This window comes from Brienomyrus brachyistius, chromosome 17, assembly GCF_023856365.1.
Source record: "Brienomyrus brachyistius isolate T26 chromosome 17, BBRACH_0.4, whole genome shotgun sequence".
NCBI lineage: Eukaryota > Metazoa > Chordata > Actinopteri > Osteoglossiformes > Mormyridae > Brienomyrus > Brienomyrus brachyistius.
Window position 1 is genome coordinate 11,391,827 of NC_064549.1, and position 24,291 is coordinate 11,416,117.

Below are 24,291 nucleotides of genomic sequence, written 5' to 3' on the forward strand. Positions count from 1 at the left end.
CTTCTGAAACATCTCTTAATAGTCGACTCCCTCGACTCCTGTGAATTTGATGATCCCATCTAAACGGCACCAAAATGCACCAAGCAGCACCTGCTATAGTTTTGCCAATGGTTGCTCTTCATCTGAAGCGGTGCTTTATGTTCCTCTCGCAATCTGCTGTGTCACAGGGAATATTTCAACAGGAATGGGATTTAGTGAATCTCGGGTGTATATATTTGAACTCAGTTTGTTTGCCTTCCAGATGAATGTGCTTGCACTTTGATAAGGAGACGGTAAATCTCGCAGTAGTGGTCCAAAGATACAAACAGCCGCACAGAGTCAGAGGAATTTTGAGGGGGGGGTGGGTGTGGTTGGTATCTTCTTTTGTTACAATAGATTTTATGCCTTAAACCAGTCTGAAATACAGCATTCCCCCTCAAGTGGTGTGATCGCTGGAATGGCAAGCTTCCCAGAAGGAGGGGGGGACGGTTGAAGATCAGGGGTCTGGAATATGTGGGGGGGCTTTCTTCCCATGGCATTGTTTCAGCTGTCAGAGCAGATGAGGAGCGACAGTCATGAAGTGAAAAACCCGTTTTTCCTCAAGGTCTAACGGAAGGTCAGCAGTTTGTGTCATCGGACAAATTACTCACGCCGGTGCATCAGGGGTTAGAGTGGTGGTGGTAGTGCGGGGGGATGGGGGGGGGGGGGGGGGGGGGGGCAGTTCAGCAAAGTCCTGATTGCCTCTTGAACTTTCATTGCCTTTCTGCCTCACCTGTCTGAGTGCCTCGGCGTCACGTGACCGCGCTGCTTACCGCATCTCTCAAGGTCAGCTAACCCCACAGTGAACCCATCAGAGACCAGTCTAATTATTGAGCACCAACAGGCATGTCTGGAATAACCCAATTATTCTGGGCATGTATTAGATAAAGAGTCTTATTGCTTTCTTTCCTGAGAGGAATAGTTTTAAAAGGAATTAGATTTCCCCCAATACTTCTCAGCCAAGACTTTCCTGGTGTTAATTGGGTATCGTAAGCATTGTGGAATACTTATTCCCAGCAAATTTCATAACTGGCCTTTTAAATTAAACATGTGGAGATGAGAAATAGCGTGCCGAGATCGCTGATGAATCCTCACCCCTTGCCGTTAAATATTTTATAACAAGTTGAATGGTGCTGATCGATAAAAGTGGAGGGCAGCCCCCCCCCCACCCCGAATAATATGCAGTGAAATAATAGTTATGCCATCGTCTGGATTGCTGATTTTAAGGTCACCCTCAGTATAGCAAGAGGGCATATCAGTTTTTAGCACTCTCAAGGGAGAAAACATGTTTTCTCCTCAATCTGTTATGCTCCTGTGGAGGACTGACTTTCATGGGTCCTGGGGGGCTGTGTGGATTTGCACGCCGATTCATATCTGGACCACGATCAGGGTCCTGGCCCGGAGCAAAAACCCCTCGTACTTCGATTTTTGACTGGCACGAAGACATCTGGCAGATTAAATTCACGGAGGACCGCCATTTGCATATCGCTCATCACCGATGGTTCCTGTCCCCCCTCCCCCCCCATCCACCCCTCGCCGCCGCCCCCCGCACGTCAGCCCCCAGTGTGCATTGGCTGTGAGAGCTGCCAGAGATAAGAAATGCGCTGCCTTCAAGGTCAAGGGTCGCCACAAAACTGCTTTTGGTCAACGGCACTAAACACCAGCTTCTCAGAACTGGCCTGATTCCCCCCCCCAGTGTGGGTGTACTTCTCCTGACGGATCACCAGATGATGCTTGTGCCCAAAAGGCCTCTGATTGTTTTACAAATTTCTTCATGAAAGATCTGGATGGCATTCGGAGCATTGTGGGAAAAGAATAACAGTGAGTCACAGTATCAGATGATGATATTTTTAGACATCTTAGGTCAGAGGGTTAAACATCATGACTAAGTAGTTGATCCTTCGTTCCAGCGGGACATACTGAGAGCTACCGGCTGCGCTGTGGCCCACTTGGACCCAGGACAGCCCGAAGGCCTGGCCGCAAGTGGGCGTCCGCGATAACAGAACCACGGCATGAGACGAGAGAGATCTAGAAGCAAGAGGACGGGCTCAACTCCTGGGCGTTTAAGGAACATCTCCTGGCAGTGCAGCACAGCGGCCCAAAGAGCGGCTTTGTGTAATCGAAGGGGGGGGCTGGACCCTGGAAACCGTCCACGCCGACTGACCTTTTCTGAAAATAACGAGAGCTGCTCGACAGCATGAGTCCTTGCAGGGCAGCCACTGCCTGCTCAGGCAGCAGCAGGGAATACAGAGGCCCTGTGTGGGCTGGCAGAGGACCCCTTTCCGGGAGGTCACGGCACTTCGAGCCGTCCTTGACGTGCCAGTCGCTGTTGTGGGAGGCTGTGAGGGAGCTCTGTGTCCGGGTGCTCCTGTCACCTCTGGCCGGTCATTGTCGGGCAGGAAGCCGGTACAGCCGCGGAGGCAGCCCCGAACAGAACATTGCGTTGTGCTGCAGGTGGAGGCTGGTACTTTTTAGGTTAGGACAGTACTCGGGTTGTCTCCCAGAGCCAAGATCATGCAGGCTACACTGGCGTGGGAGTGGGGGGCGATGGAGGGGGCTTCATTTCACCCTGCCAAGCTTCTCTGAAAGGTCACAGAGCCGGCTTCTTGTGTCTTTGTGCATTTAACCTTCAGTGAGAGTTTGTGCTCCGTCCGCAACACAAGGCACAAGGGACTTTTTCTAACTTTTATTGGACAGGAACACAAAACAGTTGCTCCATATCCTCGTGCAGGATGCTAAATATTTTAAACCTGAATCTGCATGTCTAGTAGTATTACAGCATAGTCAACTACTGCCTCCCAAGACAATTAATAAAGTAAAATGCATAAAATTAACTGACTTATTTCACCAACATCCTGTACAATTTTGCTAGAATTTGATGTGCTTGATACATCGAAAGTTTTAACAGGGGGTTTGCCTCCCGCTTGCCCCTCCCCTGAAGGTTCAGCGGGCCTATGAATATCGTGTAGAATGCTAAGAGATGAGCTGCCAATGGCACATGGGGGTGTGCACATGTAGTGTATTTCTGACACCCATTGGTCGCTCTTTCATTCACTGTGTCCCCATAGGCCAGCAGAGAGTAGGTGGAGCCACATCCATTTACGAAGCTGTAAAATTCTCCGTTGACACATTATGTGTTAATACACGGCTCGATTGCCACAGCTTAAACCATGAGTGGGTTAGTGAGGTTTCATAAACAGAGTCTCATTGTCTCAGAACTATTTATATAATTTCGAATAATGCGCCTACAGCTCAACCCAGATTCTTGAATGAAAATGTCTTACACAACATAATCGGCTACACAGAGGTGCTTAATGAGATTGTTAAAACATGATATATGGATGGATGGATGGATGGATGATAAATTTTATCAATCAGGAAGGAAAATCAAGGTGCAGAAACTGGCGACATAAAATATCAAGTAGTATAATTACTAGATAAGTATTGCAATTAAAAGATGAAAAATAAGCAACAGATGTTCATAAAAAAAAATTTAATGGATACATACAATGTACACATGAGACTGCATTACCTGGCAATGCTACAGACTGTTACAGAGCACAATGTAATTGAATATGGATCATAGTCTTTCCCACAGACTTGATCACAACGCCGCACCAAAAAGAAAGGAATGAAGCTGCCATGGACTCAGCAGACCCACCGGCCCTTTTATTTAGTCTCATCTGCTCCTCAACAAGTCAAACCGTGAGTCGTGGGGTGGCGTGGGGAGGGCCCCGGCGCCAGGGAGCAGATACCGCCACGGATCGGCGGAGATGAGCTGCGGCGCACCCTGGGACCGCCTTCTGGGGAGGAGCAGGTCGCGGGAGGGGGATGGAGGCAGCGCCGCCACCGCTAGACGTCAGGACGGTGGGGCGCGGCGCGTCAGCGCCGGTGTCACCCATGCGTGAAATGAAACTCAGACAACCGGGCCCTCCGGCGGCACCTTGGTCTCCCGCTAGCCGAGCGCACCGCCGTCTCTCCTACGCGGACTGGAAAATAAGCCAGGGAGCATTCTGGGATCGTTCGGGTTGCCGGGGTTCGGCGGCTGACAACAGAAGCCTGGGAAGAACATCCGTCTGGGTCAGCTGAGGCGGTTCGGTGGGGCGGGGAGGGGAGTGGATCTCGGTCGCACAGGTCCCCAGTTACATCAGTCACAGCGATGACAAGATCAAAGTGTTTCGCAGACACAGGTCTTCATCCAAACATGGCATTTTCCCTGGTGTCAGGTCGCAGCTTTTGTTGCCGCCCCCGTTGTCCATGAAAACTGTTTGATGTGACGTAGCGTGCGAGAGGCTGACACTTGAAAAGGCTTCGTTTTGCGGGGGAAACCGCAACACTTACATTGCTGTTGAAAGTCACTTAGGATGTAGCAGACATTGCACTGAAGAGCTTTGAAATCCCATTGGGACACTTCTGTCAAAGAGGCATTTTTCTTAATGTGCTTATGAGAGGGGGGGGGAAAAAACTCAACTGTGGTATCTGTAGGGGGCCATTATGAATTATTGATATTAGCTGCTTTAGGGGAATAGAACTGCGAACAGCGAAATGCATTAATGCAAAGTAAATCATTATGAATAAAGGTGTTTCTAGGGAAAAAAAACATGGTTATTCAAAATGGAAATGTCAAACTAAAGATTGCCTAATTATGAATTAACATTCAGAAAATTTCATACAAGCAAAGATGACGGCGATGTGTAGATTAAGATGACAAAATATACAATTATTCAAAATGGAAATGTCAGCCAAGAGATTGCTTAATTATGAATTAAGATTTTGACAGCTCCGTAGAAAAGTGCGATATTATGACACCTAATGAAATCAAATGGTGTTAAAGGGCACAGAACTCGCTGGAAGCAGGAGCGGACATAGATTTCCAGACTCCTTCCTGACCTCCAAAACCGGTGAGCGAGGTTAACAACTTGATGAACCTGAGGAACTTTTATTACCATGAACCGTACCCATGGTCCAGAATATTAATCAGCTCCGGGATCCATACAAATTCTGAGCCACGTGGACAACCCTGATCAATGCATGGCAAGGTACTATGAATTGCAAAATCAATAAGGCTTTATTTGCTTTTACAATGCGCTGTCTCACTGCAAATAAGGGCCGTAACAGAGTTGCCCAGAAAGTGGGGCCTCGTCGCGAGTCTACTCTCATTGGGGGGGGGTGTGTTATCTGAGCCCTCTCTGGAGACATGGCAAAACCATGCAGTGACCCCTGGGTTCGAAAAAAAAGAAGAAACACAAGCGACCAGCGAAGGACGTCATGTAAATTTAATGCTGTTAACGCTTCGTAGGAACTCTATAGCATCGCCCAGGGGCATAGGGAACATGGGACATGGGGGGGGGTGTGTACCCCCAATGTTTCATGTGCTTTAATTCATCTCCCCCAATAAACAGGCCTTCATATGTAAATTACTTAGCTGCCTCCCCCCCCCCCCCCCCCCCCAATATCAAGCTTTGTCTTATGCCGTTGGCTGGGGATTGTTATGGTTTGAACCAGCCTACCCCAAGTGCTGTTTGTCTGAGATGCACGTCTACGTTCCCATAAGTGCCTCCGGCCCCTCGTTTTCTGAGGGTGGGGGGGGGGGGGTTACTCTCAGGGGGTCTCACAGGCGAGACGGAGCGTTTCAGGATCCCGACGTGACTCACACAGCCCCAAGCCCCCCGCTGTGAGCGGCTCACCTTTCATCCTTGACCTTGCGTCTGGGCCCCCTCCATTAAATACGGCTGAACTACGCTAAAGTATTCTCCCCCTGACCTTCGTTCCCTACCACAGGAAATAATCCAGACAAAATAGGATGTTACCGTATAACATTTGTGGGCTAAAATAAAGAGCTGATTCAGGGAAGCCGAAGCGAACATTTAAACCTTATAAATAAGGAATAACGACAATAATATTTGTCATGCCCCAGACTGGTTAAAACGTTAAAACGTGCTTATTATAGTTCAACACCAAGAGTGCAAGAGAGAACACCCCGAACCAGGCCACCCATCCGCAATGTCAGGCTCTGTGACCGATGGTCCCTGTGACCATAAAGGCAGGTAAGCAATGGCACTCGTGGAAATACGGTAGCAGCACATCCGAGTAAAAGTCGGGCCTCGGCAACCTTGACCAGAACCCTTAGACAAAATACACACAAACCAGAAAGCAGAGTCCGGAAAGCAGACTCCACACCAGCCCAAGCACTTGGTCTTACATGTGAGCTGCAATGATGACTGTGTACCAAGCAATTCTCACTATTCTGTGTAAATAAGATTCAGAGCCAACTACCACTGGCTCAGAGCAAGATCACACAGTCCTTGCTCAATTACGTGATCACAACAGAGCACAACTGTAAGAAATATTCTTTAAAAATAAATATCTTTTGACAAGGCTCACTATCTTATTCCTCGAGCTCTTCGCAGCCAATGGGTACCGGTTCCTACCATATTTACTTTTAATTGTCAAGTGGAATTTAACAAATTTTTTGTTAAAGTGTTTTGGTGGATGGACTTAGTATAGCAGAAATATAGCTGTTTAGATAGATGCATGTATGGATGGATGGGTGACAAACTCTATGAATCAGGAGGGGAAATAGTTTAAGTATAATTGAAAAAAGATTGTTTGCTTTCAGCGGAAAGAAAGGAATGGATTTAGCAGCTTGGGAGGTTGTGGGTGGGGGGTGTTGGGGAGGTGGGTGGCTGTGGGCAGAGGGGGTTAGGGAGGTAGGTTTCAGGATGTCAGCGGCGCTGTCAGTGTCACATCAGGGAAGAATAAGAGAAGGCTTTCTTGACAGGCCTGCTGATCCGTGACTAGGCCACCAAAACCTCTGGACCTGGGGCCCCCTTAGGACCCATGTGGAGGGAACCGTCTAGAGGAGCTGACCTGACACCACGCAGACAAGGCTGAGATGCGTCTCACCGAAGAAGAAACAGCGCCGGGGACTTTGTCTTTATCTCGATCTCCCGTGCCACTTTCTGAATGCTGCTTGCTCATTCTGCAGGCAGAGATAGGCACCAAATGTGCTTAGCAAATGGCAGCCTTTCTCTTACAAACAGACAGAATATGACGAGCTATGTTATAATGCACAGGCTCTCACAGGCAGAAGCCCAGGGGCTTCAACCCCAGTCAACAACTTATACTGGCACCCAGTTGACAACTACACCATCATAGTAAAAAATTACCTCTGGCCTCTATCAAAAAGGGAGACCATATGCTTTAGGCATTGTGGCCCAACGTGGTTTTGTATTGGCCATCCGAATATCCTCCTAAGATCCAGGGCAAAAACAGTTTTTCAGCTTTAATTTTTTTGTTTTACATAAATTGTTGGGATGGCTAGAAGCTTAACCCCACATATGCGATGTCATCTCAAAGCCCAAACTGTCCTCTTTATGGAACAACAGGATCTACAAGAGTAGCATAGTATGAAAGATATGAGCAAAAATTTTATGTCCTCTACAGAGGACAAAAATGAATTGCTGGATTATGGATATAAGATGCCCGTAATCATCATGTAACACTGTCATCTTGTGAAGTTTCTGTTTGAGTAGATCGACAATCAGGATAAAGTTGAGTTTCCTTCTCTGTTCTTTCATTTCCTGCTAGATGGGGCATTTTTCTACACCAACGTGATCTTATTTATAAAATACGTTTATAAAATCTCATATAGAAATCACTAACACGTCCCGTTTGATGGAACGTTTCAGTTTTGCCTGCTCTCATGAACTCTCCACGACTGCTTTATTGTTTGTGATTACAGGCTGGATCAGAATTTGGACTTAACCCTCTGTACTGATTTATTTCTGGTCCACTGAGTCATTCTTGTACGTCAAAAGGTTTCCTGGCTCAAATTTACATTCTGCAGCCAAATAGCTTGCAAGTTTAAATGCACGATGAAAACTTTGCTGGTGCATTCAACTTCAGGCCAGTCAAGACAACATATTAACCATACGATCACAAAAAAAAAAATCACTCTCTGAGTAGCAAATTTCAGCACGACACTGGTTGCAATTAGAAACACAAAACAGCCCCTTTGTCGAATTAAGGTCATGGTGACCAGGAGGTCAGCTGAGGAAGGGGAGCGTACAGCACAAGGGGAGCAAACATCCTGTATGAAAACATCAGTCCGCAAACGTGCGGCTTTCACAGAAAAAGGGCACCTGAGCTGCATGTAAGCGGGCTCCAGGGGGAATGGTGCAGAAGCACATGGATAACCAGTGTGCTCCATATGTGCACAGCTGGGGTCACAACAGACCCCCCACACACACAAACCACCATACATAGGTGTTCAGAAATCCTCAGCAACATTAGGAGTGCTTCTTGTGAGTGTGCATGCCCAGAGATGAACAGGCATCCCGCACAGGATGTCTCCTGCCCTGTGCTCTTAGGCTCGGCATGACCCTGAATCAGATAAGCTGTTATGGCAGATAGATAAATAGGGCTGTTTTGTCAGCAAGAAAACATGACAAATACACTTAGAATTCATATTATTTTGTAGTTGTAAATTTGACTTCTGTCTATGGGCTTTTTCATGTAGACAGGAGATAAGAGCACAGTAGTGCCTATGACCTTATCCTCTGCGCCTTGGCATTGAGCGCCAGCGATAGCCTTGAGCTATAGTTAGCCGACAGTTTGTTGTGGTACCTTTCAGCTCCCTGCTTCGGACGCTCCTCCTTTATTCCCTTATCAGTCTTCTGTCACACACTCGCTCTCTGTTTTTCCTCCTCTTTCTCTGCATCCATTCCCCATCCCTCACCCCTAAGCATCTGCAGGGCTCTTTCGCTTTAACACAGTTTGATTGTCCTGCACGTGGCTCTCTAAGTGTGGAAAATTCTGTATAACTTACAGTAACTCATCTTGAGATCTTTGGTAGCTTCTGTAAAAAAAAAAAAAAAAAAAACGACACTATTACTCGAGATGAGTTACTGTGTCGTTTCAGCGGTAGCCGACAATTCCATATAGATATAAAAAAGTTTTCAAAATGGTTCCAAAAGGGTCCAGGTCATTAACGGTAAGGAATTATGGTGACATCACCTCACCTGCCTGCTCGACTTCCTACAGCCGTAATTTGCTGCGACTGAGCCGTTCAAATTAGGGGCGTCCATCAAAAGAATTATTTTGACATGGTAGAATACCTAGCAGTAAAAGTTTAACACTGTATGCTTGTTTTTGCTAAAAGCCTTTGCTTAATACTTAAACGATGACAAACTGCCTTCAGTCCCCCTGCTTTAGGGTGTCATTTAGTCACATTCTAATATCACCGTGTCGCTCCCCTACCATTTCAATAATGCGATCAATAACAGTCAGTTTTTCCCCTGATGCTTTTATAATAAGGGATTCAAAAGATTTAGGACTGCATTACCTGCTCCTTAATCCCCCAAACACCCCACATTCCCAACTTCACCACTAGAAAAAAATAGATTGTGATGCAATAATCCATCGTTTAAAAACCGCTTCCATTTATTATGTCATAAATCACATTTTTGTTCCCCCTCCCATACAGGCTACTGCTAAGCACCGCAACATGGCGCCAAAATGGGCCGGTTAATGATAGTCGATACGTCGACATTATTCCGTGTGATGGGTGAGGGGGGGGCGAGGGGAATTAGCCCCTGCATCACCCCTCTGCCAGACATACAAGAGACCCATGGCATGAGGCAATGGCGTGTTGGGGTGACCGATTGCAGCCAGAACCTCGACCTGTATCCACCATCCACCAATAGCTCAGGGCTACGGAACTAGAGCATGATGGGGGGGTTGTGCAGAGGGCCTGGAAGCTCCTCCTTGTCCCGGTGCCACATTCGTAGTCCTTGGCAGCTTTTACTGGTTAATCAAGCAGAAGAGCTTTGCAGGGCCTCCACCTCACGCCCGCTCTGTGGCAGATGTATTATGGACTGGCAGGGGTGGCGGGGGGGGGGGGGGGGGGGGGGGGGGGAGGTTGGCAGGGTGTAGAAGACATGTGATTGCACGGGTGTCACTTGAGGCCTTGGTGTGCACTTTCTCCTTCAGCTGGAGGTGACCTTAACGAGAAACCCCAGCAAGGGTCAGTGTGCTAAATAATTCACAAAGGCACAAAGGTCATTCATATAGTACTGAAATCTGCAATATACATATATATATATATATATATATATATATATATATATATATATATACATACACACACACACACACACACACACACAAGGGTCAGTGCACTAAAATCTGCTATAGATGTATATCTAATACATATATATAATATATTGATATACATACACACACAAATGTATATACACATGTGTGTATGCATATATACTGTCTTAATGTGAATCCATTTGTGTTGTTCCACATAAGAGGGGTAATTTGTAATCGTTGCAATCTCTGTTGTGCCAAATAGCAGGATGTAAATCTCTCTTGGTACAGTCATCTCTGTTAATCAGTCGTGCAATTTGAAAGACCGGCAGTGTTTAAAACTGTTTCCTTGCATATGTTTACGGTTATTTTATTTGACACGGCAAAAAACCTGTCACGTGCAAGCGGCGCAGTATGTTTACGTGCCGCACCTGACCTACTTTTTGTCTGTTTGTAATATTTGTAAATATTTCTTGCTTTATTGGACTGCATACCATAATACTGTAGGGAGCTACTGCAACTATTTTTGTTACACATCACTCTTCTGTTTTCTGTTGGGACAGCATTAAGGAAGTATACACACACACACACACACACACAGACTTTTTTGTTGAAAAAAAAGAGGTTGATTCCATGTTTCCCAGTACTGCGTTGATGTCATGTGACCCCCTTTATCTGATATTCTGGACTGACACTCTGCCAAAAGATGCAGGTGATGATAGAAATGCTAATTTCTTGACATTAAGGCATTAATTATTTAGGCAGTAGCAAACACTATACGTGACAGTACTAAGGGAGTGGGGGGGGGTGTATCACTCGACCCATTTGTAACATTATCTTATAAATATGTCTCGTATTAGTAAGGAGGGGTTACTGGGCTGGCCTAGGTAAGCTCATCAGAACTGTCACAAAAATATATTTTCTCCTAAGCGACGCTCTCTCCATCAGTAACAGAAAAATGGAATCACAAACATGCTTTTTTACTTATGTTTGTTTTTGATTTATCTTTAAATACGCTTTTTTTCACTCAAATGGACAAAGGATATATATGTCATTGTTCTGCTTAGTGTCTGTTATGTGTTCAAATAAATCAAAACTTTGACACAGAGATTTCGCTAGCAGGGGCCATATTTGAAGCTAATTTACCCCGAATGGGTTTTTCGGAGTCATAATTTTTTCTGTTTCAGACACCAATGGGACATGCCGCAATTATCAAAAGAGCAATGGGGGACAATGGTTTCCGTGTGAACTATTGAACTCCCCTTTTATGTTTTAATAGTTAGCAATGGCACATGGAGCCCACTTGGCAGAGGCTTTCACTACAGTGGCAGGCTTAACGGCGTGTGCAGGCCTGGTGTCGGGATCAGCGGTCGCCTTTACAAAATGCTTCTCACCCTGGGGGGGGGGGGGTGCCTTCCCCGTGACCTCAGTCGACACAGGGAGTGGAAAATACATTCAGGGTGAAGGCATCGCCCTGTAAATCAGGACGTGTAGTCTGCTATCTATTCTCTTCCTTTCTCTAGACAATGATTATTTTATTTGCTATTTGCACAAGTATATTGGAAAGCTTCTTCTCACGTATCCCACCTTGCTCTCCTTTTCAGATATACACATGGCGCTGGGTCAGCCATTTATCTGGTGCCTCTGTGGCATTTTGGGGGAGGAGTATAAGGGCCTTGCTCAAGGGCCCAACAGACAATTTTGTCGAGGCTCGACTCAGCAAACTTCCACTCATAGGCATAGAGGTATAATCCACTGAGCCATACAGCTACTGTTGTTCTGGCTGTACAATGGGCCCCGCGATTGGCCCCTGGGGACTCAGAGCTGCCATTTTTTTGGTGACACGTAAAGGTGGCGAGATGCCAGCCTAGACAATGCCCGTATTCGCTCGTATTCCACGGCTGACACACTGGCCCAGCCGATGCCCGCCCATCTCCCCAGGACCAGTCACGCCATGCCCGCGTCTCGCCCGCAATTAGACTCGGTGTAACTGACATTCGCAAGCTGCTGACGTGAGCCTGTTTTCCTGCAAATGCAGCAAGTCTCCCGGCATTTTGTGAAATAAGTGGCAGCGGAGAGGGTGGCGGGCGTCTTGTGTGGAAATGCAAAACTGCCCCCCCCCAACCACCTGCCCCCACAGCTCGCCTGCTCCCACCAGATACAAGGCAACCACACAACCCCCGGCAATCGTTTCCTCAGCCGATGTTTGTTTGGCACCCAGATTCCCCCCCCCCACCCCCTGCCGAGCTATCAGGTGGGAGGTATCTAAGCGACTGTTGCCCCAGACAACATAACCCAGCCTTACTGGCGTGGGATATGGAAGCCGTGGCATTGAGCGATAGACCGATATCAGAGTATTTACGGGAGTGTGGGTAATGCAATACGATAGCAAAAGACAAATACGAGTTAGCCTGGCACCAGAGGGGGGGTTGGGACGGGAACAGCAAAAGGACAGCCGTGATAATGATGTGAAGGACAAGGTCACTGACCCACGGATCATTTTGAGGGTTGTGTTTCGGTTTCAGCACAAGGTCGCCCTGCTTCTTTTACCTCATCGTTTTCATAATCTCCGCTTTATTTAGTATGGCAAACACGCTGAGATCTCCTTAAACAGACATCACCATACACCTGGACATACCTACAAAAAAAAACCCATCAATTATGCATCACGTTGCTTATAGTAATTGCATATATATCCAAAGCTTTATGAAGACTTTATTATTACCCACATTACCCTTTATTAAGTGCGACACATGTGTACTTTTACATTCATTCATTTTGCAGACATTTTTGTCCAAATAGAACAAAACAGACGTGAGGCAGGTAACACAAAACAGGAATGCCACTGTCTCTTTGCCATTTTTGCCAACTGTTCCTAAGCCAATGTTACACGGTGATATCAATTTTTCAAATACTTAGAGAACTCTTTTGTATTCTATTGCAGGAGAAAACAAATACAGGAGAAAAATGGATGTAGCTGCAATTCAAATGTAAATTTAATGGCTGTCGCAAATTTGCCTTTTTGCATCCCTGTTTTATGTTAATTTGTTTCAGAAGGTGAGAGGAGTTGAAACAAATGTTCCTTGTGTGCTGCATCCCTTTTGAGCTTGATCTGCTTGACAAATGCATTTGTTTGACCTCAGAATTAGCTCGTCTGCACCTCACCCCGCATTACATGCGTCCTTGGTGTCGCATGATAACGCGTCCTTGTCCATAATATGGTCACCTTCTTGGCTGCGTTTCTTTAGTTTTCAAATTAGCATATTAGTTCCTCATGTGCTTCCGAACATACTATTTGTTACACGAAGCATACGTGTTAGATCATGAAACTGGTCTGCGTGAGTGTTCAGGGTGGAGCAGACTGGGATATGTACAGCTGGGATTTAAATTCCGGCCCTTAACTGGGTGGATACGGGTTCACCACCCCCCCAAGCCCCCCCCCTTCCCCCCCACACACACAGATAAGAGGTGTTAACTGTAAAGAGTACAGCAGAAGCGTTAAGTGCCCCAGACAGCACTTTGGTAATAAGTAATCGGCAACTGAATGTCAGTTACCCCATGTGAACTAAAATGACCTTTTGCCTGCTTCTTTAGCTTACCAGCTAAAGGTAAGCATATTGACTGCCCCCCCCTCCCTCCCACCCACCCACCCAGCTGTGCAGGAACTGAGGGCTGAAAGCAGAGGGGGGGAGTCAGCCCCCTCTTCCGGGCTACCTGCTGCCGCGAGTGGGGGCAGAGGAACCTGAACAGCAGCAGTAACAGAAGTACACACGAGTAGGCAAACTTGTGCCCCCAATGGAGGCAAACGGAATCCCTTTCCCACAATCCCTTTCCCACAATCCCTTTCCTGTTTCCCTCGCCTCCTTTGATAATCTTTGGCTCGCTGGAAGAGGAGACGACGAAGCCGGCGACCACATTCGCCACAGCCGGTTAATTATTCCCTTTGCCCTAATTATACGTCGGTGCTGTAATTACACCGGTTCCTTTCGACAGCGCAGGGGCAGGATAGGCTGGGGACTCTGGAAATTTCAGGAGGATCATAAAGATCACTGGTAGAAACATTCACTTTGATTACTATCCCATAGAGATCAGTTTGTTTTTCCAAGGGAAAAAAAAATAAACATATGCTTTGAGGAAGGGTTCCTAGTTATTTAAATAAGACAGCAGGTGAGATATAAATCTTCAAATAATTCTAAACTCTTTTGTATCAACACACACCATGCACCTATTTACATCTTTAGCTCTTCGGCTCTTATGGGAAAATTGGAACAGAAATATCTACAAATCGACACTGATGGACAAGATAATGCCGTGGAACTTAACCCTGCATGATTGTTATCGCGCATTGCTGAGAAAACTACATTGCACCCGCAAGATAACGGCTTTGCAAGAGAATGCAACAAATACAGAGAATTTCTCCTGCACATAACAGGAGCACTGTGGTGGGTTGTGACGTTCATTGCTTGGTAAACAAGTTAAGCAGATTGTACTTGGCTGCTAAAAAGCACCTAGCTATATTCTGGAATGCAAAAGTAATTAAAAGCACCTAGCTAGATTCTGGAATGCAAAAGTAATTAAAAGCACCTAGCTATGTTTTGGAATGCAGAAATAATAAAAAGCACCTAGCTATATTGGAGAACTCAATAAGAATAAAAAGCACCTAGCTATATTCGAGAACTCAATAAGAATAAAAAGCACCTAGCTATATTCGAGAACTCAATAAGAATAAAAAGCACCTAGTTATATTCGAGAACTCGATAATAATCATTAAAAAGAGCACCTAGCAAAATTTTTGAAACAGGATAATAATACAAAGCACCTGGCTAAATTTTGGAACTTAAAAATATTGTTAATAAACAAACTGCAGCAATTTCTGGAGAATCCTGTGTTGACAGACACACATACAAGATAGTTTGAAGAGTGCAGTGTGCTGTCTCCGCTAAATGGGGTCGTTAGAAAAAAGAACAACAAAAAACGAGTTCAGCGCGGGCCCGAGGACAGTGCGCGTCACAGCCGCGCCGAAATCCTTTGGCAGCGGAGTCCCATCTCCTGGGACGGCGGTGCCTTCACCATCTGATACTCCTATGAATAATCGGGGTGGGCCCCACCCGGATGACCCAGGGATTAGCCGAAAAGGCAGGAAGTAGGTCATCGAGGCGCAGAGACGGTGCGTGCCCTCGCACTTTTGCGCGCAAGCGGGTGGCGCGGCGGGTCACCTCATCTGATTCGCTGAGACGGGGCATGTCCTCTCGCTGCCCACATCTGAGGCACACGCGAAGAGGCCCTGACCCGCTTTTTACGTTTGGTAAGTGATAGGCAGATGCTTCCTGCGTTATCTCAAAGGAATGTAGGGCACCCAACAAATAAGTGTATTTATTTATCCCCCGTGAAACATATAGATATAAATGAATGACATTTTTATAAAAAAAAAAAACCCAACACATCTGTCTTAAGAAAATAATCTGTCTTTATGAACTGGTCACTGGTATGTCATTTGTCCATGAAATATAGATCAGTTTGTTTCACCATTTCTGATCATAAATCTGGATATTCACGATATGAATCAAAAAATTAAATCAAGCATATAACCTACTCCCTTCACTGGTTGATCCAACTTCACATCACATGCTTTTAATTTTCTAATCCTAATAAAAATATATTTTCTACCATACAGGCATACAGAGGAGATGTAAAACTGCGTGGCATGTATTATTATTATTTATTTATTTTTAGTATTAAAGCAGCATGGGTGAAAATGCGTAATATCTTATAAGGTGTTTCAAAGGTGAGATGGTAGTATGACAGTCGGACTCATTTTATTAATAAATCCGGCAAAGTACATCAAAAGCATTCGGCAGATTTTCTCGTTTTCATGTAAACGGGATTTTATTTCTCTGCGTTCTTCATCTCAGCTTTTCGGTTTGGCTGCCTGAGAATCTTTTACATGATGAATGAAAGTGAAATTCTGCCGTGACTTTATTTAATATTTTTTTTTCCATAATCAGTGCATAAATTATAACAAACACTACAGCACCTAAACTGCTGTGTCATCAACATCCTTTCATGATCAAATGAAACAAGGGGGAAAGAAATGGAGGAATGCCCTTGGTTGATGCATATTTGAGATGGGACACTCTCTCCTTGTTATACATACACTTGTACCCTCAACAGGGTACGATCCCCAATTTGGCTGAGAAACATGGTTCAGTGCCCTTTACAGGCGCCGCACTGTTGCCATAAACATTAAGGGTTGTTGCCTCGGTTCTGATTCAGTGACCTTCACACCTTTACTTGGTGTTTCGGTGCGTGTGGAACATGTAGGGGCACTTATGCATAGAGGCACCGGGGGCACGAGGTGTGGAGAATGCGCCTGCAATCGCTGCGAGGGATCTGTCGCAGTTCATTTAGCCAGTTTCGTTAAACCGCAAATTAAGCCGGGGAATTCTGTTCACAACACCTCTGAATCTGCCACAGGGCTTTTTTCTTTCTTTCTTTCTTTCTTTCTTTCTTTCTTTCAAGCGCAGTTGTTTTAAGTTGTAGTGCCTCTGTGCACCTGTAGGTGTCTCTGTAGGGAGCTGACTTTTCACCAAAACAAGTGAGCAGAGCTAAAGGTATTGACAAATCGGGTTTTGGATGATTCTTATTAACTCTCAGCCTGTTAACTCCAACACTCCAAACTGAAACGGAATTAAAAATATTTTGGTCTCATCTCGTGCCGCAAATGACTTTAATGCCTTTAATAATCTCGCTTTCCTAACCAACCTCTCCATCAATCTCTTACCAATACATTATAATACCCACTCTACCTATCAGTTGCTCTTTTAGTATTGCTGTCTTCCTCCTACTTTCAAAAGCAGACTATCTTGGTTTTTCGTTCACCGGTGTATCATTCTGAAAGGCAACTTTATGAACGACGAGCGTGGGTCCGGCCTGTTTTCTGAAAAAACCAGGCTCACATCTTAATGCAGAACTGTTTACTCTAGCGAGTGTAACAGCTCTCTCCAGGCTAATCTGATAGCCTCTTTGGTTTTATCGCTGAAGCCACATACTGTAAATATAACACTGAGCTGAGCCTCTGAAACTGTTCCTCTGGATCAGTGTCTCTCTATAAATTGACCTGTGACTGGTGCAGATTGCCTTGTTAGCTTTAGGCTATTCCAGGTAGCAGTTAAATTTCACCATGACGTTAATAGAAAATTTCTGCAGATTTTGCCGTGCTCACACTGGCCAAAGTTGTGACCGGTATTCAGAACTGGCCCACATGGTATTCTTTGCAATTACTGATGGTCTGTAAGCTGTGCTAGATGAAATAGAAGCAGCCCTCCAAATGTACCGCTTTAGAGGGACACACATAAGAGTGACTTGGGAAGGTGGAGATTTAGAACTGAGGAAAGGTCACTGTGGTATTTCAGTCATAATATAAGGGCTCCACAGTGTGTGAAAGTCAATCAAATCGCCTAAACTTTCTAAGGAAATCCCCTGTGTATTGCTGACTTTTCATTAACTACTGGTCGTTCAATAATTATAATACAGTCAATGTCAGTGTCTCCAGTATAGTCTAATCCAGTTTATGCAATCGAGTAGGAATGTGGAAGGGAGTAATTAAAAACTGAGTAAACTTATAAGATTTTATAATGGTATTTCAGCCTAATGGAAACTTGATGGTTATTAATCTCCATCCGATTTCTGAGACTGCGTCGTATGTAACTCCGAAGGTTGTCCAGCATCCCTCGGACCCCTTGTTATTCCTGCACCTGCCCGGTTCCTGCCGAGACCTTCAGACTTCCTGCCTGGAAGTATTCCTTCTAAAACCCAGGGGTCAGAGGTTAATGTCTGCTGGTACTCAGATTGTTCGCCTATCCGGCATTTGAGGCTGGAGTCTCTATGGCAGCCCCCCCGCGGGCTGTGATGCGGTCAGCCGGGGGGAGGGAGGGAACGACCTTTGCATTCTGTCGATTTTTATTGTGCCGTCAAGTTAAAGACAGATACACAGCAAAACAAAAATACATGTCAGTGCGGGGATTTTGAGTCCCCCCCCCCCCACCCCACAAAAATGGGATATAGATGCAAAATTTTCGGTTATAATGGCAGAAATAAATCTCATACATCCAGCACCCATACGTTCACGCAGTTTCACCGGTAATCAGTCCGAGTAACCGAAGACTGAACCAGAACTCCCGCTTGAGCGGTTTATTACAGTTTTCGGGATGCTTCTCCTTCCGCTGTACAAACCATGATTTATTCATAACGGCTCCCAATCTATTTAGGAATCGTACCCGGCTAAACGTATCGTTGTGTTTCGCGCAACTGAAAATTGAATCGCGGCGCCGCTATACCGAGATTGATGATTTACTCGCCGCATTTTATGCGCACTTTCTGCTTACCCTCCCCGTGCACATGCGCTTAAACTGATGTTTGCTGCTCCCTAACAGCTGTCTCGATTAAGGAATCTGCCCCGCTGCTTCATAATAACAGAAATAAATCATGTTTTAATGTTTAATAAACAGTTAAGGTATTTTTTTGAGATATTACATTTTTAACATTCTTTTTGTCCAGGGTTTTGTATATTTTATGAACCTGGTTTTGTGATTTTGTTTCCCCGACAAGGTAGCAAATGTATTTTTAAATCGATGGGTCTGAACTGTGGATAAACAACCGTTCGACTTTATAGTCAATGTCCAGAAATTAATTTAATATTAGTTAATATGAATCTTTTTAAGTTACCACAAATCCCCCAATAAACATAGGCCTACGGTAAACTATTTTAACCGCTGGCATATCTTAAACCACGTCTAATGAAGGTTAATTAATACTACAAGTTGAGAGAAATTTTGTTTCTTTTATATGTCTTCGTATAATGTGGGATATTTTGCGGGGAAGAATATTGCGGAATTCCAGGTATTAATGAATTAATTATGTCATTCTTCTCTCCTCGTTAAAATTTTATTGGCCCGCTTTTTGCTTGCGTTACATCGAAAACTAACCAGTCTTCTTAATGTAATATAATTTACAAGGTGTAGACTACATACTCAGTTTCAGATATTTAAGATGTTGGAATATGAATATAAGTACCTAGAGCGGATTTGGCGATGAATCTACTGGCTAGATGCAGTCGTTCATTATTATTTCTATATTTGGTGACGCACAAATTGTGGGAAGTGTTACCTGTGCGGAAGGACACATCTGTCAGTGTGGGCACCTTGCTTTTCGCACCAGATCCTCTGCAGGTAAACTGTTAAGTGTTTACAAGATTATAAAAAATGCACTCTAACCTATAAAACAACAGGACACCCTCACAAATGGTCTTAAAAATGATTTACAGGAGTGTTAAGAGTTTTCTTACTTTACGAATTATTTTCCAGCGCATCTACCTCAATCATGTCGGTCATTAAGTATTCACCAGCCAAGTTTGATAGTTTAATTCATCAAGCTTTTATTTATTTATTTATTTATTTATTTATTTATTTATTTTTGTAGAAAACCTGCTGCCAGACTAGAGTTTATTGCTTTTCTGTCCCAACAAACTAAAACTAGGAATATGTTGGGGTTGAAGGTCAAAGTTCCATGAACCGCTGTTCTGTCAACGGCACAAAGGGGTCAAGAAGTTCTTTAAAAAATGAATGTGAAGATCTTGTGTCTCCATTCGCATGCTATTTCGGGTTAAAGTTCAAAGGTGAAAGTTCGTATAAGGTCAAAGATTTAAATTGCTGACACCGCTTCTCTGTGATGGCCCATTGACAGACGCCATGTTTAAGTTTGTTGGGTGGAACAGAGAAGAGAAAATAGGAAAATGAGAACTGTGGGAATTAGCCTGAAACGCATCATAAGGTCAATTAACCAAGTAAATGAGTGTACTATGTTTGATTTATAGGTTATGTCTTAAATAGTTAATTTCTGGGTCTTTATAGGTGGTATACGATTTTAAGGTTGAAATGTAAACAGAATGTGGTTATTTTAGGTTTAATACTACACAAATTGTGTTCATCTCAAAGCATGTCACCAATTTCCATCACTTTAAAAGCACCTTGCTGTTATAGTTAACTGAAATTAATAAAAATGTGAACGGCTTGAAGCCCAGTTTCTGCATCTGACAATCAGGGGTAAAGAGTGTGGACTCAGAGCAGTGTAGCTGGACTGGTGCTGCGGTATACGGTGTAACGCGTGCACACGCTCATTGTTGTAGCCTTTGTTTGTTTAATCCCCCTAACAACCAAGCATCATTACGCCGGTTCCGTGGGCAGATTATGCTAATGGTGGGTTTCCGTGACACAAGGCTGCTGTCGTCATGTCAGCCTGATGGCCGCCTGCACAGGTCCGACAATCGCCAAGACCATCCTCAACCCTGCGGTCGGCTGCACAGCGAGGGGGCGGCACTCACAATGGCACGGCGGGGGTGAGGGGGGGGGGGGCAGGAAATGTGCATCTCTGCCGGGGGGGGCGGAAAGGCCAGTCTTTGAGGAGGGGTGGAACCACAAGCAGGTTAACAACTCCTCATTCATAAGAGATCTGCAGAAAACCTGACGACAGCTGGGGCACCACCCCCCCCCAACATATGATGCTATGTACACACCCTGGATGTGTTTGCTTAAGGCCCCATCTATATATTATTTGGCTGAACTGATGGAGCTTGGTACATTGATAAGAACTGCTAGAAATCTACAGCCGTGCTCTTCATCATTTAGATACAAGACAGTATGAGCCTATGTAGCACCCCCTGCTTGTTTAACGGAGTTTTCTCAACTCATAATATTTTACCTGTCCATATATTTAAACTGATAACGTTTACTAAAATCGCTAAGCACACTTTCAGTATTTGTTTTGTAGTCGCTGCTTTTGCGTTTCGTTTCGGTGGCAAATAAAACACATGTTGCAAATCAACATTGCAGTAGCGTATCACGTGCGTGTGCTCTGTAAACTCGGGATTCACTGTGATCGATAAGACTTCTGCGTTTTGATTTTAGTGAAACACTGTGGAGACACGCTGGGCAGGTTCGAGCTACGTGTGGGACGGCCTGGAATGTCACTACGCCTTTAAGGGTGGCGTTCACGCCGGGGAGAGGAGGAGTGTAGATTGCATTGCAGAGCGCCGGGGATACCGAGAATAAACAATTCCGTCAGACCCCGACTGCAGGGCGCGGAGCTCAACTGGCTCGGCGACAGCTTAGGGACGTTTCAACTGCGATGACAGTTTAGCCGGAAAAAAAAACAGTGGAAAAAAAAACAAGGCGACTGCGTTAAAAGCGTGAGCGGCCGCCGAGCCGGCTTGCTTCGTTGAGCGGCGCGAGAAGTGCAGCGCGTGCCGGAGGATTTCGCACGTTCTGCCGAAGATGCGGCGCGTCTCTTCCCGGCCGGATCCCCACATCTAAACAGGTACGTGTCGGAAATAAGGCAGGCAAGCGCAGATCGCAATGGGGTGTATTAATGGGAAACATACGACTTGGAGATACGGGATTTCTTAAGCAAAATGTTTTAGATCGCAGGTATCGCCTCCGATGTAGCCGTGTTTAAAGTCTAATGAAAACGGCTGGGGTTCGCGCACGTCGAAAATTACGATCTGCGTATAAACGGGGAGATAGGCGAGGTGTCACCCAGTGGCACCGTAACGTAGTTTCCATTTTGCATTTTGTATCGTTGTAATAAAACGCATCATGCTCGTCTGAGGAGGGTAATTTCACATAGCATGCATCGTGGAGGGAAAGTCTGTTATTATTGCCATTTTGACGGTGTGAAACTGTTATTAGTCTGTTAGGCGATTACTGAGGGTCGCTCAAGTCAATTGCATGTGTGCAGTCCCCCTGAACCATGTAGGCTTACTTGTGTGTTGTCCTGTCCGTACAGTATTAATCCTGAGGTGGGCGCATCCGTGCATTTCTTACCGTATCAATCTGACGTGTTTAAATTATCACAAAAAAGCATATTATCTGATGTTTCTATCGGTCTTTTATTTCCAACGAGGACCGTCTTTCAGCATCGCATCTGTGCGTTTATCTTACAGTGGGGGCTTGGCTTTGGGTTGAGTTGGCAGCTTTGATCTGCAGTGCTAAAACTCCGGTGCGGGCTGCCAGAGATGTAATACTTTGTGGATGAAGACTGTATCGATCAGCAGTAATGGCAGTCATTATACAAAAACACCGCATATCCCCGAAGACCACACGATGTTGGTGGTTACTTTAGCATTCTCTGCTTCTCTTCGTTTGAGGCATTTCAGATTATTTGCAAGTGTGTCCCAGATGCAATATGCCAACCAATGGACTGGTTGGGTTTAACCTGCTAAATATTTCATAAATTACAGCACTCTACATATTTATATATGCCGACGTAATAATACTTTGTGAACGTTTTAAACATAGTTCCAGCCAGTATGTTTAAATAATAATAATAACAACATTATTAATAATAATAACAATAACAACAATAATAATTATGGTTATAATAATAACAAGAATAATATTTTTTATTATTATTTGTAGGATTAGCACCCTATATGTCAGTTTTTGCAGCTTTGTGGTATCAGTCAGGAAGAATGTTGGGGGGTGGGGGAGGTGGGTGCAATGAAGGTCTAAACCAAAAGGTTGTCAGAGTCACAGGTAAATGTCAATGCTCAGGTCTCTTTGTTAGTTCAGGTGTCCCCTTATGCCTGTCCCAGCTCATTCGACACGATCACTAAAGCGAGTGAAAACACACTGTTGTTAAACAAGCCAGAGCCCAGAGGTCAGCGTTTCATCGGGCTGCATGTGACCAAGGTATTCCCTTTGATGCTTTAACATGCACTCGGAAGTTTTATACGCTTGTGAATGACATGCATTGTTTAATTGAATGGGGAAGTATGCTGGATGTTCCTGCCTGGTCATGCAGACTTGGGGCTGAACACCCTCCCTGTGAGGTTTATAGCCCAATATATGTCCATCTTTTGCCGTAACTTAGTTTGCTGTGCGCTGTATGTTTCTAGCAATATCGTGATTTTTTTTTTTTTTTATGTGTTTTTTGAAGTATGTGTTCGTTCACTGCTGTAAAGTGACATCAGTTCGCTTTTACAATGATAACGCCATTGACCCAAACATGTTGGGCTTCGACAGCCAGGCCTGTACCTTCTCTCTTGGGGTACATGTCCATCGCGATCTGATCTTAGTCAACAGCTTCTCAACGTCTCTGAACTTTGGGTGAGCCTGCAGCAGGCACCAGCGAACGGGGGTCAACCTTGCCGGGAAGCGGGTTTTAGATAAACGGTGAGGCTTTTTTTACCACTTGGTCTTGAAGCTCTGGGTCGTTCAGTAGCCACATGGACCGTGTTCTGTTCTGGTGTGATAGATTACATTAGGAACCTGCACGAGGTAAAGATCATGTGCCAGAACCTTAACATCAAGGCTACCCCCTGATTCTTTTGCATTAATTTTTAAACAGACAGGAAACTGGATAGATTAGCTTATCCAATGGACACAATTGCCGAGTGGTATGTTAGCCAAGTCATTATTTAAGGAATTAAGTAATGGGCTTAATGATTATTTGGTAAAACTTCAAAAGCTTTACTATTATAGAAGCCGTTGTCTTTTTCCCAGTGGAACTGGAATTATGGGAAATATATAAGGGAATGTCTTCTTCAGTTAGGTCAGATGGTTCCTGATTCAGTGAAGCCAGACAAAATTCCAGACGGCCTGAGGTATGGAGAGTGTTTGTTCCAGATATGCCCCAGAATTGAGGTTCTGGTGGACATGGTCCACTGGAAAAAAGAAGGTTTGTTGTGGCCAACTAAATGTGTACCATAGGTTCGTCCTACGATGACTTTGATGGCCTATGAAGTGCTGCTGAACTTGTGCTTTGGTTGCATGTGGGGAATTGCGATAGGAGGGAGCAAAAACATGGAGTGACTGTGGGGCCCCGAGGACCGGATTAGGAAATACTGCTCTAAATATTTTACAGCGTATCCTACTTTGAATAGTGCATGTCTGAGGACATTTTTATCTGTAAGATGACCCATCGGCATACAAGGTGACATTGTGACCCTAGTGTACAAGCCAGGGGGCAGAACAGGTGCATTGCATCGCTGGTTGCCCTCTGGTAGCCAGATGGTTGTGTCAATAGCCAAGAGTAGCTAATATGTGTATTGCATGTTATCTTCATTACCTCACCTAAGGAAAAAAAATTAAACCTTTATCGAGTCTGAGCATTTTTTTTTTGTTA

At 44.9% G+C, this 24,291-nt stretch overlaps 1 protein-coding gene across 6 annotated transcripts in view; it reads left to right on the forward strand.

Annotated features, from left to right (window-relative positions):
- The window catches only part of nrip1a (nuclear receptor interacting protein 1a), a 69,602-nt gene that overhangs the window by 12,900 nt on the left and 32,411 nt on the right, over positions 1 to 24,291 (forward strand). For 2 of the 6 annotated variants that reach the window (XR_007383157.1, XR_007383155.1), the window contains one exon: positions 6,800 to 8,950. The exons of 1 other annotated variant lie outside the window; for it this stretch is intronic. The gene's annotated coding sequence lies outside the window, so the exon portion shown is untranslated. Of the gene's footprint in view, positions 1 to 1,928; positions 5,580 to 6,799; positions 8,951 to 20,796; positions 21,484 to 24,291 lie in introns of those variants that run through there. 3 more of the 6 variants (XM_048981351.1, XM_048981349.1, XR_007383156.1) reach the window with 2 other exon arrangements.